The following is a 17,462-nucleotide window of genomic DNA, read 5'->3' as shown; positions in this document are numbered from 1 at the left end:
AGTTTCATGGTTCCAAATGTAGCTGTCCAATTTTCCCAGCACCACTTATTGAAGACACTCTCTTATTTCCATTGGATATTTTTTCCTGATTCATCAAAGATTAGTTGACCATAGAGTTGAGGATCCATTTCTGGAGTCTCTATTCTGTTCCATTGGCCTATGTGTCTGTTTTTGTGCCAATACCACGCTGTCTTGGTGATCACGACTTTGTAATATAGCTTGAAGTCAGGCAATGTGATGCCCCCAGCTTTATTTTTCTTTTTCATCATTCCGTTGGTGAATTAGGGTCTTTTTTGGTTCCATATGAGTTTCAGGATTGTTTGTTCTGGCTTTTAAAAATGTCAATTGTATCTTAATAGGGATGGTGCAAAGTGCAAATTGAAAGTGCAAATTGTTCTGGACAGGATAGACATTTTAACAATGTTTATTCTTCCAATCCATGAGTATGGAATGTTTTTCATCTTTTTGTGTCTTCCTCAATTTATTTCATAAGTGTTCTGTAGATTCTAGAGTATAGATCTTTTACCTCTTTGGTTAGGTTTATTCCTAGGTATCTTATATTTTTCTTTACTATTGTAAATGGAATTGATTCCTTAATTTTTCATTCTATAGTTACATTCTTAGTGTATAGAAAAGCAACCGATTTCTGTGCATTGATTTTGTATCCTGCCACATTGCTGAATTGCTGTATGTGTTATAGTAATTTGGGGGTGGAGTCTTTTCAGTTTTCCACATAATGTATCATGTCTTCTGCAAATAGAGAGAGTTTGACTTCTTCTTTGCCTATTTGGATGCCTTTTATTTCTTTTTGTTGTCTGATTGCTGAGGCTAGGACTTCTAGTATTACATTGAACAATAGTGGTGAAAGTGGGCATACCTGTCATGTTCCTGACCTTAACGGAACACTCTCAGCTTTTCCCCCTTAATAATGATATTCATTGTGGGCTTTTCATAGATGGTTTTTATTATATTGAGGAACATTCCCTTCATCCCTATACACTGAAGAGTTTTAATCAGGAATGGATGCTGTATTTGGTCGAATGCTTTTCCAGCATTGATTGAGAGTATCATATGGTTCTTGTCTTTTCTTTTGTTAATATGCTCTATCATGTTGATTGATTTGCAAATGTTGAACCAACCTTGCATCCCAGGAATAAATCCCAACTTGTTGTGCTGAATAATTCTTTTAATGTGTTGTTGGATCATATTTGCTAGGATATTGTTGAGTATTTTTGCATCCATGTTCATTAGGAATACTGGTCTGTAATTCTCGTTTTTGATGGGGTCTTTGTGTGGTTTGGGATCAGGGTAATGCTTGCCTCATAGAAAGATTTTGGAAGTTTTCCTTCTGTTTCTATTTTTTGAAACAGCTTCAGTGGAATAGGTATTGGTTCTTCTTTAAATCTTTGGTCGAATTCCCCTGGGAAGCCATCTGGCCCTGGACATTTGTTTTTTGGTAGGTTTTTGATTACTGCTTCAATTTCGTTACTAGTTATTGGTCTATTCAGATTGTCTATTTCTTCCTGTTTCAGTCTTGGTAGTTTATAAGTTTCCAAGAAGGCATCCCTTTCTTCCATGTTGCTTAATTTGTTGGCATATAGTTGCTGGTAATAATTTCTAACAATTGTTTCTATTTCCTTGGTATTAGTCATGATCTTTCCCTTTTCATTTATGATTTTATTAATTTGGGTCCTTTCTCTTTTCTTTTTGATAAGTTTGGCCAGAGGTTTATGGATCTTATTAATTCTTTCAGACAACCAGCTCTAGTTTTGTTGATCTCTCCTACTGTTATTCTGTTTTCTATCTTATTGACCTCTGCTCTAATCTTTATTATTTCTCTTCTCCAATTTCGTTTAGGTTTTATTTGCTGTTCTTTCTCCAGCTCCTTTAGGTATAAGGTTATCTTGTGCATTTGGGATTTTTGTAATTTTCTGAGAGAGGGTTGGATGGCTATGTATTTTGCTTCTAGGACTGACTTTGCAGAATCTCATACTTTTTGGGCTAAAGTGTTTTTGTTCTCATTGGTTTCCATGGATTGTTTAAGTTCTTCTTTAATTTCCTGGTTGACCCAATCATTCTTTAGGAGGATGCTCTTTAACTCCCAGGTGTTTGAATTCCTTCCAAAAAAATTTTTTTGTGTGTGATTGAGTTCCAATTTCAAAGCATTATGGTCTGATAATATGCAGAGAATAACCTCAATCTTTTGGTATTGGTTGAGACCTGATTTGTGGCCTAGTATGTGGTCTATTTTGTAGAAAGTTCCACGTGCATTTGAGTAAAATGAGTATTCTGTTGTTTTAGGGTGGAATGTTCTGTATATATCTACGAAGTCCATCTTGTTTCTTCTTTGATCTTCTGTTCAGATGATCTGTTCATTGCTGTGAGTGGAGTGTTAGAATTTCCTACTATTAATGTATTATTGTCGATATGATTCTTTATTTTGGTTAACAGCTGGCTTATGTAGTTGGCTGTTCCCGTGTTGGAGGCATAGATATTTACAATTGTTAGATTTTCTTGTTGATAGACCTTTTAAGAATGATATAGTGTCCCTCTGGATCTCTTATTACAAACTTTGGTTTAAATTCTAATTTGTCTGATATAAGAATTGCTACCCCAGGTTTCTTTTGAGGTGTATTGGCATGAAAAATGGTTTTCTATGCCCTCAATTTCAGTTTGGAGGTGTCTTTAGGTTCAAAATGTCTCTTGTAGTCAGCATATGGATGGGTCCTGTCTTTGTATCTAATCTGTAACCCTGTGCTGTTTCTTGGGAGCATTTAGGCCGTTCACATTGAGAGTTACTCTTGAAAGATATGTAAGTATGGCCATCCTATTATTTGTACAGTCCCTATGTTTCTATGGATTGTTTCTGTAAATTTCTGCTTTATATTACTCTTGGGGTCTTTCTTCTTTTATAGAATCCCCTTAGTAGTTCATGCAGGACTGGGTTGGTGGTCACATATTCTTTCAGTTTCTGCCAGTTTTGGAAGTCTTTATCTCTCCATCCATTCTGAATAAGAGCCTTGCTTGAAAGAGTATCCTTGGCTGCATGTTCTTCTCATTTAGTACCCTGAATATGACTTGACAGCCTGTTCTGGCTTGCCAGATCTCTGCGGACAATCTGATGTTACTCTGACGTTCCTCCTTCTGTATGTAAGAAATCTATTCCCCCAGCTCCTCTCAGGATGGCTTCTTTGGTTCTAGGATTTGTGATTTTTATATGCTGGGGCATTGGTCTTTTCTCCTTGATCTTGGGAGGGGTTCTCTCTGCCTCTTAGACATGAATGCTTGTTTTCTTCCCCAGATTAGGGATGTTCTCAACTATGATTTCCTCAAATATACCTTCTAGTCTTCTCTCTCTCTCCACCCCCTGAAGGATCCTGATAATTCTGATAATGGAATCTTTCTTTGAGTCAGTAATCTCTCTCAGCTTAATTTCTTGAAATTGGATTCGTTTTTTCCATGCCACCTCGTTTTCCTTTTTTTTAATCATCTTAATTCTAATATTGGAACATTTCATGGCATCATTAATTTCTCTAATTCTGTTCTAATGGATTTTAAGGTTTTTGTCCCAGGCCTCCTTATGTTCCTTCCTTTCTATCAGCTTATCTTCTAGGTTATTAATCCTTTCTTCTTCCTCATTTACCCTAGCTGTTAGAGTATCCAGTTTAGACTACATCTCATTCATAGCATTTTTAAGTTTGGCCTGATTAGATCTCATTTCTGCCCTTAGAGAATCTATATTGCTGCTGATTGTTTTCCCAAGCCTAGTTATTGACATCATAATTGCTACCCTGAAGTCCATCTCTGAGATCTTACTTATATCCATATCCATTAGGTCTGCAGGAGAGACCATTGTTTCTGGTTCTTTTGTTGTTGTTGTTGGGGGTCCTCCTCCTAGTCTTTCTGTTGAGGGTTGGTTGAGGGAATGTACAGAGCCCTAATTATCAACCACAATCCAGACAGGATGCACCCTGGGAAATCTGGAGTGGTCAGAAGCCACCCCTGAGAAAACAAAGCCAAGGTGAAACCCAGGAATAAAATTTATGAAATTAAAAAATTTTAAGGGGAAGTGAGGGCATGGGGGCTATAATCTCTCAATGTGGGCAAAGTACAGTGTTTCAGTACTTCCTGGGTGTATTTTGTTCTCTTTGTTGGAGGACACTACTTCCCAGAGTTCCAGGGAAAATAAAACTGGTATGTATATAAAGGTAGTATTGAATAGGGAAAAAAGGACTACAATGAAGATTTTATCTAATATATATATATATATATATATATATATGCATATACATATATATATACACACAAGGTACAAGTTAAAAAGCTACTATGAAATATGTTATATTAAACATCTAGTTGAAATGAGAAAAAGGTAAAAAGACAAAACAGAGAAGAAACATGAGAAAGAATAAAAAAGGGAAAAAAAGTTGTATTTGAGAAATACACCAGCCCTGAGGCAACACCTGGATCTCAATATACTATTTTTTCCTGGCGTTTGGGTTTTAAGGTTTTATGGGGACCCCAAGGTTGTCCTCCTCTTGTTCTTCCAGTTTGTCTTCTGGGGGAGGGGCCTGCCATGCTGTTTCTCAGGCAACCCCGCTTAGGCGGAGTTTCCCTGCCCCCTATCAATGGGCTGAGGTCCCTGGAAACCGGTTCTTGGGCTTTTGTTCTCTGGCAGTTTTTGTGCCTTTCAGAGGGTCAGAGCAAAGGAAATTGTCTGCTACGAGACCTTCACCGGAGAAGAGAGAAGCCACAGTCTGCTCTTCTCTGAACCCTCCAGAACACACAGTCTCCCTTTTTGTAAGTGCTGATGAAAACGACAGTCTCCCACAGGCAGTGCATGCCCCCATCAACCCTCTCACTGGTCCACCCAGGCCCCCCACTTGTCTCTGTTCCCTGTGCCTCCAAAATTGTGAGCGATTGTGGTCTGGGCAGGCGCTGACGGTGGTGATGGCAGCTGTTCCCTCCCCCACCATCTGCTGGCACGGACGCATTTGCTGGCACAGGTCCGTGCAAGTGGCCACCCCAGTCCTAGTATTTGCCCCTTAAGGTACTGAATTCTGTTTGAGCACTATTATCATTCCCTTCCCGGCCTGCCACCACCGCTCTGCAAGCTATTGCCGGTCCCCAGTTGCAGGATGCTTTTTCACTGGGTTTTATATTACTTTCCAGTGGCTGGCTTCTGGTGGTTCCCTCCCCTTTCTGTTTATCCTCTGATATCCATCCTCACAATCACAACTCTGTCCTTCGTACCTCTTGACTGATGATCCTCTGCCCCTGTAGAGATCAGGATGTATAATCTTACATCTCAGGCTGATTTTGTGGGTGTTCAGACTGGCTTGGTAGCTATCCAGCTAAATTCAAAGGACCTGTGGAAATAGAGTTCCACACTCCTCCACTGTCTTGTCCCTCCTCCCTCTACCAGACATTTAAAGAAGAATTCATTCCCATTTTTCTCAAACTGTTCCCAAAAACAGAAATGGAGGAAAGCTTTCAAACTCCTTGTACAAGGCTAGCATTAACTTGATTCCAAAACCAGACAAAGACTTCACTAAAAAGGAGAATTACAGACCAATATCTGTGATGAAGATGGATGTAAAAATTCTCAACAAAATACTAAGTAATCAATTTCAACAGTACATTAAAAAGAATTAAACACCACTGTCAAGTGGAATGCAGTATCCTGGGCTGTGGTAATTCAATATTCATAAATCAATCAAGGGGATACACCACATTAATAGAAGAAAGGATAATAACCATCTGATCCTATAAATAGAAATAGAAAAGCATTTCACTAAAATATAATATCCATTCTTGATAAAACCTTTCAACAAAGTAGGAGTAAAAGGAATATACCTCAACTTCATAAAGGCCATATTATGAAAGACCCATAGCTTATTTCATCCTTAATGAGGAAAAACCAAGAGCATTTCTCCTATGGTCAGCAACAAAACAAGGACGTGCCCTCTCACCATTACTATTTAACATAATACCGGAAGTCTTAGCTTCAGTAATCAGACAACAAAAAGAAACAAAATGTATGCAGATTGGTAAGGAAGAGTTCAAACTTTCACTATTTGCAGATGAGATGATACTCTGTAGAAAAACTGAAAGACTCCACCAAAATATTGCTAGAACTGATACATGGATTTGGCAAAGTTGCAGGATATAAAATCAATGTGCAGAAATCTGTTGAATTTCTATACAACAATAATGAAGGACCAGAAAAAGAAATCAAGGTATCAATCTCATTTGAAATTGCACCAAAACTAATAAAATGCCTAAGAATAAACCTAATTAAGGAAGTAAAAGATGTGTATAACATAACTATAAAATATTTATGAAAGAAATGGAAGAAGACAGAAAGAATTGGAAAAACATTACTGCTCATGGATTGGAAGAACAAGCATTTTTAATATATCTATGCTACCCAAAGCAATCTACACATTTAATTCAATCTTTATCAAAATTCTCCCAGCATTTTTCACAGAGCTAGAACAAACAATCCTTATATTTGTATGGAACTACAAAAGACCCCAAATAGCCAAAACAACCCTGAAAAAGAAAAATAAACCTGGAGGCATCACAATGCCAGACTTCAAGCTATATTACAAAGCTGTAGTCATCAAGACACTATGGTACTAGCACAAAAACAGACACATTGATCAATGGAACAGAATAGAAAATCCAGAAGTGGACCCAGCACCATATGGCCAACTAATATTCAACAAAGCAGGAAAAAATATGCAATAGAAAAAAAGACAGTCTCTTCAACAAATGGTGTTGGGAAAACTAGACAGCAACATGAAAGAGAAGAAAACTGGACCACTTTCTTACATCACACACAAGAATAAATTCAAAATGGATGAAAGACCTAAATGTGAGACAGGAAACCTTCAAAATCATAAAGGAGAACATAGGTAGCAATCTCTTTGTTCTCAGCCAGAGCAACTTCTTACTAGACATGTCGCTGGAGGCAAGGGAAGCAAAAGCAAAAATGAACTATTGAGACTTCATCAAGATAAAAAGCCTCTGCACAGTGAAGGAAACAATCAACAAAACCAAAAGTCAGCCTATGGAATGGGAGAAGATAGTTGCAAATGACATATCTGATAAAGGACTAGTATCCAAAATCTACAAAGAACTTCTCAAACTCAACACCCCAAAATCAAATAATACAGTTAAAAAATGGGCAGAAGACATGAATAGACACTTTACCAAAGAAGACATCCAGATGGCTAACAGACACATGAAAAGATGCTCAACATCACTCATCAGAATGGAAATACAAATCAAATCCATGATGATATAGCACCTCACACCTGACAGAATGGCTAAAATTAACAACACAAGAAACAATAAGTGTTGGTGAGGATACGAAGAATCCCACTATTGGTGGGAATGCGAACTGGTGCAGCCACTCTGGGGAACAGTATGGAGCTTCCTCAAAAAGTTAGAAATAGAACTACCTCACAATCCAGGATTGCACTATTAGATATTTCCCCAAAGGATAGAAAAATACAGATTTGAAGGGGTACATGCACCCCTATGTTTATAACAGCATTATCAACAATAGCCAAACTATGGAGACAGCCCAAATGTCCATCAACTAATGAAAGGGGGGGGAAGAGTGATATAGAGAGAGAGAGAGAGTGAGAGAGAGAGATGATGATGATGATGGTGATGATGATAGATAGATAGATAGATAAAATCGAATATTACTCAGCCATTAAAAAGAATGAAATATTTCCACTTGCAATGACATATGGATAGAGCTAGAGTATATTATGCTAAGCAAAATAAGTCAGTCAGAGAAAAGTACGTTATGATTTCACTCATATGTGCAATTTAAGAAACAAAATAGATGAACATGTGTGAAGAGGGGAAAAGGGGATAAGGAAACAAAACATAAGAGACCCCTAAGATAAAGAAGAAACAGGGTTGATGGAGGGAGGTGGGTAGGGCATGAGGGCACTTTATCTGATGAGAAGTGGATGTTGTATGTAAGTGATGAATCACTGAATTCTACTCCTGAAACCAATATTGAGCTGTTATCTAAGCAAAATTTAAATAAAAATTACAAGAAAAGAAACCATAGGTTGACAATATAAGATTAATTTAAAATAATTTGAAAAATTAATCAAGTAATAACTCATTATGTAAGCATTATTTGTATATAGATCAATTTATTATTGATCCATTTATTAATAGTCAAAATGTAGCTTTATTAATTAGGAAGAGAGTCTGTATTTATTCATCTTTACTAAATTTCATTTTTCTGTTTTTTGTTTTGTTTTGAGAAATAAAAATGCCTGAACATGGGGGCAAGATCATGGCAGAGTAGGGGACCTCGTTTCATCTGGTCCCTGTAATTTTGCTGGATATCTATCAAACCATTCTGAACACACACAAATTCAACCTGCAATGTAATAATATTTATCTAGATCTCTACAAGCAGAAAAATGACTACTTTTGCAAGGTAAGAGGTGTGGAATCTTGAATTTTGGGAGAAATATTGGAAGGTAAATGGAGGGATGAGGGAGCCTCCATAAGCTGGCCACCAGGAAGTGATATAATACTGGAAGGCAAAACCAAGACCCTTAAAAATCTGCTCCCCATGAGAGTCATCCCTTTCTGAAAAGGGCACAGAGGGTGAATAGGGCAGAATTCTAGGTGGATCACTGTGGTCTCAGGATCCCAGGAGACTCAGAAAGAAGGGGAAGCCTGAACTGATAGAGTGCCCAAGCAGTAGAGTGGGGAGACTGGTTAGGTCAGTGAGCCCAGAAGGCATTCTCAGTTCAGGTCACCATAAACCATGAGCTGGGTAGTGGAGAGACCATTCTTTGCCTGAGCACCATGAAAAGGACTAGAATGTGCAGGTTGTTTAACATCCCAGGGGAGATGCAAAACAGCTGTACCCACGACTGAGCAACAGCTCTCAGGGTGGTGTGGCCCCTGAAAGGACATTGGGGCAGCACCAAGCCATGACCTGGGAGCTGTGGAAGAGGTGCATACATTAGCCCAGGGCCACTAGCAATTAAAAAGCCACAAAGTGCAGAGATGCTCACAGTTCCCCAGAACTCCCTCTGAAGAGTTGCAGTGGGTTTGAATAGCATGAGTCTGTGGAGTTTGGTAAACACAGAAGTAGAGGTGGTTTGACCTGGAGGGTTTACTGAAGAAAATGGACTGAGAACTTGAAGCTCTGGGCCAGAGATTGCCACATGGCCATATTTTCTTTGACCCTCTAAAAGTAAGTGAAAAGCTGCCAGGAACAAGAGCCACACAGACAACTAGCTCACATTAAGCTTACCCCTCTGACAAAAGGTGGGGCAACTCCACCTGGGCAAAGATGCCTGAGAAGCCAACCAGCAGGCCCCTCTCCCAGAAGATAGACTGAAAGAACAGGAGAATGACAAGTTTATGTCCCACAGGACTAAAACTATAGCATCAGGGGAAAATAATATATTGAGCTCTAGGTGTTCCCTCATGACTCATATATATTTCACACTAAAATTTTACATTTCTTTTTTGTTTCTTTTCTTTTTTCTTTATTTAAAAATTTTTTCACCCTGTTCCTATTTCAAATAGATTATTTCCCAACTTATGTTTTTAAGTTGCTTTTTAACTTCTATTTTTTTCAAATCTACGTTTTACTGATTTATTTCCCATACTACCCCATTTTTCACTCTATTCAATTTTATCTTGAGATATATATATATATATATATAATCTATCTATCTATATATATATATATATACATATCTATCTATCTATCATCTATCTATCTATCTCATACTGATTTCTTTGCAATTTTGGGGTCTACTGTCTTCTAACACAGACCAAAATTCAAGCAGAGACAGGTATATCACTCTGCTTTACCACCCTGATTAATTATAGTTTCTCTACTCTCTCCTTTTTTTTTTTTTTATTGTGGTTTGGATCATCTTAGCTTTGTTTGCATATCTGTGGTAGCTTTTGACCACTTCAGGTTTTTTCTAGGGTGTTTTTTGTTTGGGTTGTGGTTGATATTTTGGACTCTGTTCATTTGCTCAACCAACCCTCGACAGAATGACTAGAAAGAGGAACTTTCAACAAAGAAAAGAACCAGAGACAATGTCCTCTGCAACAGAACTAAAGGATATGGATATAAGCATGAACTCACAGATAGAATTCAAGATAACAATAATAAAGCTAATATGTAGGTTTGAAAAAAGCATACATGACAATACAACATCTTTAAGGGCAGGAATGAGATCTAATCAGACTGAACAAAAACTGCTACGAATGAAGGCACCTGGGTGGATCAGTCGGTTAACCAACTGCCTTCAGCTCAGGTCATGATCCCAGGGTCCTAGGATTGAGCCCTGGGTCAGGCTCCCAGCTCAGTGTGGAAATTGTTTGCCCCTCCCCCCACCCCTGCTCTCTCTTTCGCTCTCTCTCACTGCACTCTCTCTCAAATAAATAAATTTTAAAAAATACTATACATGAGATGCTGTCTAAATTGGATGCTAAACAGCTAAGGTAAGTGAGGCAGAAGAGAGAGTAAGTGATCTAGAAGATAAGCTAATGGAAAGAAAGGAAATTGAAGAAAAGAGAGAAAAACAACTCATAGTGCATGAAGAGAGACTTAGAGAATTTAACAATATATTGAAAAGGGTGAATATCAGAATCATCAGGAACCAAAAGGGGTTGAGAGAGAGACAGGGCCGAAAGGTATATTTGAGCAAATCATGGCTGAGAACTTCCCTAACCTGGGGAAAGAAACAACCATTCACATCCAAGAGACAAAGAAGACTCCTCCCAAAATAAATAAAAATAGATCAACACCCCAATATATAATAGTGAAGTTTGCAAATCTTAGAGGCATAAAAGCTATCCTGAGAGTAGCTAGGGGTAAGAGATTTCTTACATATGAAGGGAGAAACATCAGAATAACATCAGACCTATCCACAGAAACCCGGCAGGCCAGAAAGTGCTGGCAAGATACATTCAGGGTGGTATATGAGAGGATCATGCAGCCAAGATACTTTATCCAGCAAGGCTATCATTCAGAATGGAAGGAGACATAAACAGTTTTCAGGACAGACAGAACCTGAAAGAATATGTGACTACCAAGCTAGGCCTGTAAGAAATATTAAGGCAGATCCTGTAAGCAAGGAGAGACCCCAGGAGTGACAGTAGCCAGAAAGTAACAGTTGATCTATGGAAAACTCTTCAGGGACTTTACAGGCAATACAACGGCACTAAATGTATATCTTTCAATAGTTGCTCTTAATGTAAATGGGCTAAATGTTCCAATCAAAAGACACAGGGTATCAGATTGGACCCCCCCCCCCAAAAGCAGGACCAATTCATATGCTGTCTACAAGAGATGCATTTTGAAGCTAAAGACACCTCCAGATTGAAAGTGAAGGGATGGAGAACAATTTATCATGCTAATGGACCTCAAAGGATAGCTGGGGCAGCAATCCTCCTATTGGACAAATTAGATTTTAAGCCAAAGACTGTAGTAAGAGATGGAGAGGGATACTATATCATACTTAAAGGGTGTAGCCAACAAAAGGATCTAACAATTTTAAATATCTATGCTGCCAACAAGGGAGGAGCTAATTAAATAAACCAATTGATAACCAAAATAAAGAAATATATTGATAATAATACATTAATACTAGGAGACTTCATGCCACACTCACAGCAATGGACATATCATCTAAGCAAAAGGTCAAAAAAGAAACAAGATCTTTGAGTGACACATTGTACTAGATAGACTTCAGAGATATATACAGGACATTCTATACTAAAACAACAGAATGCTCATTCCTCTCGAGTGCACATGGAACTTTCTCCAGAATAGGCCATACTGGGTCACATATCAGGTCTCAACCGATACCAAAAGGTTGAGATTATTCTCTGCATACTTTCAGACCATGAGACTTTGAAAATGGAACTCGGTCACAAGAAGAAATTTGGAGGGAACTTAAACACCTGTCGGTCAAAGAGCATTCTGCTAAAGTGTGAATGGGTCAAGCTGGAAATTAAAGAAGAACTTGAACAATTCACTGAAACTAAGGAGAATGAAAACACATTGGTTCAAAACCTATGGGATACTGTAAAGGGGAAGTTCATAGCCATTCAAGCCTCTCTCAAAAAACTAGAAAAATCCCAAATACGCAAGTTTACTTTACACCCAAAGGACCTGGAGAAATAACAGCAAAAAAAGCCCAAACCAAGCAAGAGAAGAGAAATAGTATAGATTAGAGCAGAAATCAATGAATTAGAAACCCGAAAAACAGTAGAACAGATCAAAGAAACTAGAAGCTGGTTCTTTGAAAGAATTAATAAGATTAATAAACTTCTGGTCAGACTTATCCAAAAGAAAAGAGAAAGGACCCAACTTAATAAAAATCATGAATGAAAGGGGAAAGATCATGCCCAATACCAAGGAAATTGAGACCATTGTTAGAACTTATTACCAGCAGCAATATGCCAACAAACCAGGAAATCTGGAAGAAATGGATGCCTTCTGGGATACTTACAAACTACGAAGACTGAAACAGGAAGAAATAAACAATCCATACAGACCAAAAACCAGCAAGGAAATTGAAACGGTAATCAAAAACGTCCAAAAAAACAAGAGTCCAGGACCTGTTTGTTTCCCAGGGGATTTCTACCAAACATTTAAAGAAGAAATCATACCTGTTCTAATGAAGCTTTTCCAAAACATGGAAGTGGAAGGAAACTTCCAAACTTGTTTTATGAGGCATTTCCCTGATCCCAAAACCAGACCATGACCCATCAAAAAGAAGATTTACAGACCAATATCCCTGATGAACATGGATGCCAAAATACTCAACAAGATCCTAGCTACTAGGATCCAACAGTACATTAAAGAGATTATTCACTATGACCAGGTGGGACTTATCCCTGGGATGCAAGCGTGGTTCAACACTCAAAAATCGATCAATGTGATAGAGTACATTAACAAAAGAAGGCACAAGAACCATATGATCCTCTCAATAGATGCAGAGAATCCATCTGACAAAATACAGCATCCTTTCTTGAAGAAAACTCTCCAAAGTATAGAGATAGAGGGAACATTCCTCAACATGATAAAAGCCATCTATGAAAAGCCCACAGCGAATATAACTCTCACCGTGGAAAAACTGAGAGCTTTTCCCTTAAGGTGAGGAGCACAACAGGGATCCCACTCTCACCACTATTGTTCAACACAGTATTAGAAGTCCTAGCCTCAGCAATCAGAAAACAAAAAGAAATTAAAGGCGTTCAAATTGGCAAAAAGAACTCAAACTCTCTCTCTTTGCGGATGACATGATACTCTATGTGGAAAATCCTAAAGACTCCACCCTCAAATTACTAGAACTCATACAACAACTAAGCAAAGTGGCAGGATACAAAATCAATGCATGGAAATCAGTTGCATTTCTATACACTAACAATGTGTCCGAAGAAAGAGAAATTAAAGAATCAATTCCATTTACAATAGCACCAAAAACCATAAGATACCTAGGAACAAACCAAACCAAAGAGGCAAATGATCTATAGTCTAGAAACTAGAGAACACTTATGAGAGAAATTGAGCAAGACACAAAAAGATGGAAAAACATTCCATGCTCATGGATTGGAAGAATAAATGTTATAATGTCTATGCGGCCCAGAGCAATTTACACTTTCATTGCAATCCCTATCAAAATACCATCGACATTTTTCACAGAGCTGGAACAAACCACCCAAAATCTGCATGGAACCACAAATAAGCCCAAATCGCCAGGGGAATGTTGAAAAAGAAAACCAAAGCTAGGGTGTCACAATGTCTGACTTCAAACTATATTACATAGCTGTGTTCACCAAGACAGCATGGTAGTGGCACAAAAACAGACATGTAGATCAATGGAACAGAAGTGAGAGCCCAGATATGGACCCTCAACTGTATGGTCAACTAATCTTCAACAAAGCAGGAAACAATATTCAATGGAAAAAAGACAGTCTTTTCAAAAATTGGTGCTGGGAAAATTGGACAGTCACCTGCAGAAGAATGAAACTACCATTTTTTTACACCATACACAAAGATAAACTCATAATGGATGAACAACCTCAATGTGAGACAGGAATCCATCAAAATTCTAGAGGAGAACACAGGCAGCAACCTCTTGGATTAAAATGCTGCAACTTTTTGCAAGACATGTCTCTGAAGGCAATGGAAACAAAAGCAAAAATGAACTATTGAGACTTTATCAAGATAATAACTTCTGCACAGTAAAGGAAAAAAATCAACAAAATTAAAAGGTAACCCACAGAATGGGAGAAGATATTTGTAAATCTTGGTATCCAAGATCTATAAAGAACTTCTCAAACTCAACACCCAATAAACAAAGAATCCAGTCAATAAATGGGAAGAAGACATGAAAAGATTCTTCACCAAAGAAGATATAGGAATGGCTAACAGACACATGAAAAAATGTTCCACATCATTAGCCATCAGGGAAATAGAAATCAAAACCAAAATGAGATACCACCTTACACCAGTCAGAATGGCAAAAATTAACAAGACAGGGAACAACAAGTTTTGGCAAGGATGTGGGGAAAGTGGAAATCTCTTTTACTGTTGGTGGGAATGTAAGCTGGTACAGCCACACTGGAAAACAGTAGAGAGGTTCCTCAGGATGTTAAAAATAGAGTTATCCTCCAACCCAGCAATTGCACTACTGGATATTTACCCCAAAGATACAGAGGTAGTGAGAAGGAACAAATGCATCCCAATGTTCATACCAGCAATGTCCACAATAGCCAAACTGTGGAAGGAGCCAAGATGTCCTTCAACAGATCAATGGATAAAGAACATGTGGCTCATATATACAATGGAATATTACTCATCCATCAGAAAGGATGAATACCTACCAATTATATCTACATGCATGGAACTGGAGGGGATTATGCTAAGTAAAATAATTCAAGCAGAGAAAGACAATTATCATATGGTTTCACTCACATGTGGAACATATGGAATAGTGCAGAGGACATTTGGGTTGGGACTGGGGAGACCAGGAACAAATCAGAGAGGGAGACCAACCATATGAGACTCGACTCCAGGGAACAAACTGAGGGTTTTGGAAAGGGAGGTGAGTGGGAGGATGGGGAGCTGTGTGTTGGGCCTTAAGGAGTGCACGTGATGTGATGAACACTGGGTGTTATACTGAAGTGATGAATCATTGAACATTATATCAAAAAGTAGTGATGTACTATACCTTGGCTAATGGAATTTAATGAAATAAATTTTTAAAACGTGCCTGTCCAGAAGAACCTTGCCATATAGCTTCATCTACTTCAAAATTAATGTCTATTATCTCTATGTCTTGGAGCTACATTGTGTCTCAGTCTTACATTCTGCTGTTAAAAATGTCCTCTTTATTTTATTATTATTATTATTATTTTTTTTTTTTTTTTTGCCTCTTGCTGGGAGGGCCTGTCTTCAGTGTGGGCAGTCACACATGCTCTTCTGTTGCTGGTTCTGAACACAATAGGCACATAACTGGACCTGAGCCTTTGTAAGCAGAGCCACCACAGCAGTGTAGCAGCATGGTCACCAGAAGAGCCAACCATGGCAGGAAGGAAGCCCACCCGCAATTGGGGTGGCTGAGGGAGTGGCCCAGATGGGATGCTCAGGGAAGGTAGCACTGAAATGGAATCCACAGACATGGAGACCCAGCTGGGGCAGAGTTCTTCCCTTCTCTCCTTCCAGTCCTGGGCTTGTATTGGTGCAGAGCCAGAGGCCTGGAGCATAAGGTGTGGGAGATATGTGTCCACTCCTCCAGCCCTCATGCCCCTGGTGTCTGGTGGGGTCTACCTGCTGCTCACAGGATGGTGAATTGGGTCCCCTGTCATACAACTGATGGGAAAGTAATGGGATGAAATTATGTGTCCCAATTGATTTATTTAGTTCATTATTAATAGGTGAGAGTAGAGAATGAGTGTTCTTTACCATTTGAAGTTGAACTGGGAAAATTAGTCTGGACTTCCTAAAGAGCAAAATGCAAAAGTCTCATTTATGTACAAAATACTGCATTTCTGCCTTTTTCCCTCCTTGGATGAATTCCTGCTATTCTGGAAAAGTATACTTCTCACGAGACTATATTTTTACTAGCTAAATTTGTTTTTTTTAATAATAATATTTTATTATTTTTTAAATAATATTTTATTATGTTAGTCACCATACAGCATATTCTTAGTTTTTGATGTAGTGTTCCATGATTCATTGTTTGTGTATAACACCCAGTGCACCATGCAATATGTGCCCTCCTTAATACCCATCACCGGCCTATCCCAGTCCCCCACCCCCTCCCCTCTGAAGATCTCAGTTTGTTTCCCAGAGTCCATAGTCTCTCGTCATTCATTCCCTCTCTTTTTTACCCCCCCTTCATTCTTCCTTTCCTTCTCCTACCGATCTTCCTGCTATTTCTCATGTTCCATAAATGAGTGAAACCATATGATAATTGTCTTTTTCTGCTTGACTTATTTCACTTGGCATAATCTCCTCCAGTCCCGTCCATATTGCTGCAAATGTTGGGTAATCGTTCTTTCTGATGGCTCAGTAATATTCCATTGTATAAATGGACCACATCTTTATCCATTCATCTGTTGAAGGGCATCTCACCTCCTTCCACCATTTAGCTATTGTGGACAATACTGCTATGAACATTGGGCTGCATATGGTCCTTCTGTATCTCTAACTACACAGTCTTTAGTTTAAAATCTACTCTGTCTGATATAAGAATTGCTACCCCAGCTTTCTTTTGAGGTGCATTGGCATGAAAATGGTTTTCCATCCCTTCACTTTCAGTCTGGATGTATCTTTAGGTTCAAAATGAGTCTCTTGTAGACAGTAAATGGATGGGTCATGTCTTTTTATCCAATCTGCAACCCTGTGGTGTTTTATGGGAGCATTTAGGCCATTCACATTGTGAGTGATTATTGAGAGATATGGTTTTAATGATGTCATGTTGCCTGTGAAGTCTTTCTGTAGATTGTAACTTTCTGTTCTGTATTACTCTTGGGCCCTTTTACTTTTATAGAATCCCCCTTAATATCTCATGTAGGGCTGGCTTGGTGGTGGTCACAAATTCCTTCAGTTTCTGCCAGTCTTGGAAGATCCTTATCTCTCCATCCATTCTGAATGACAGCCTTGCTGCATAAAGGATCCTGGGCTGCATGTTCTTCTCAGATAGAGCTTTGAAAATACCTTCCAACCCTTCCTGGCCTGCCAGGTCTCTGTAGACAGGTCTGACGTAATTCTGATATTTTTTCCCTCTGTACGTAAGGATTTTCTTCCCCTTGGCTGCTTTCAGTACCGTATCCTTAGATCTAATATTTGTGAGTTGCACTATGACATGACGTGGTGTAGGTCTGTTCTCATTGACCTTGGGAGGGGTCCTCTCAGCCTCTTGGCA

Source organism: Ursus maritimus, unplaced genomic scaffold (assembly GCF_017311325.1).
Source record: "Ursus maritimus isolate PB19 unplaced genomic scaffold, ASM1731132v1 scaffold_33, whole genome shotgun sequence".
Lineage (NCBI taxonomy): Eukaryota > Metazoa > Chordata > Mammalia > Carnivora > Ursidae > Ursus > Ursus maritimus.
The sequence above is the reverse complement of the archived record's forward strand: the minus strand, read 5'-3'. Positions refer to the sequence as shown.